This window comes from Bison bison, unplaced genomic scaffold (genome assembly GCF_000754665.1).
Source record: "Bison bison bison isolate TAMUID 2011002044 unplaced genomic scaffold, Bison_UMD1.0 scf7180017864526, whole genome shotgun sequence".
NCBI classification, from domain to species: Eukaryota; Metazoa; Chordata; class Mammalia; order Artiodactyla; family Bovidae; genus Bison; species Bison bison.
The window spans coordinates 28716-29050 of record NW_011495077.1 but is presented as its reverse complement, the minus strand read 5'-3'; positions in this window follow the sequence as shown (position 1 = coordinate 29050).

Here is a 335-nt window from a genome sequence, read left to right as displayed (position 1 = left end):
AAATCCTAGTTACAATCACGTGGTCATTTGCAGTAAGAAAAGCTATACTAGTTAAAAAATTATTTTCATTTTATATGAATGTATTTATGTATACATTAACCATTTTTAACTTCCCTCTCCTGTTTGTCTGCCTGTCATAACACAAAATATGTGACTACAAATTAATCTTTATCTCATTGTATCTCAGTAGTTAAGATACAGGATTCAGTGGGAGAGTGTGATTTAGCTAGAAGAGGAAAGAATCTTAAACGGATAAATGAACTTGGTATTCTCTTTGAAGGAGACAGCTTGTTTTGGTTGAATGAAGAATAATTGCATCATATTAACAAGAAGCA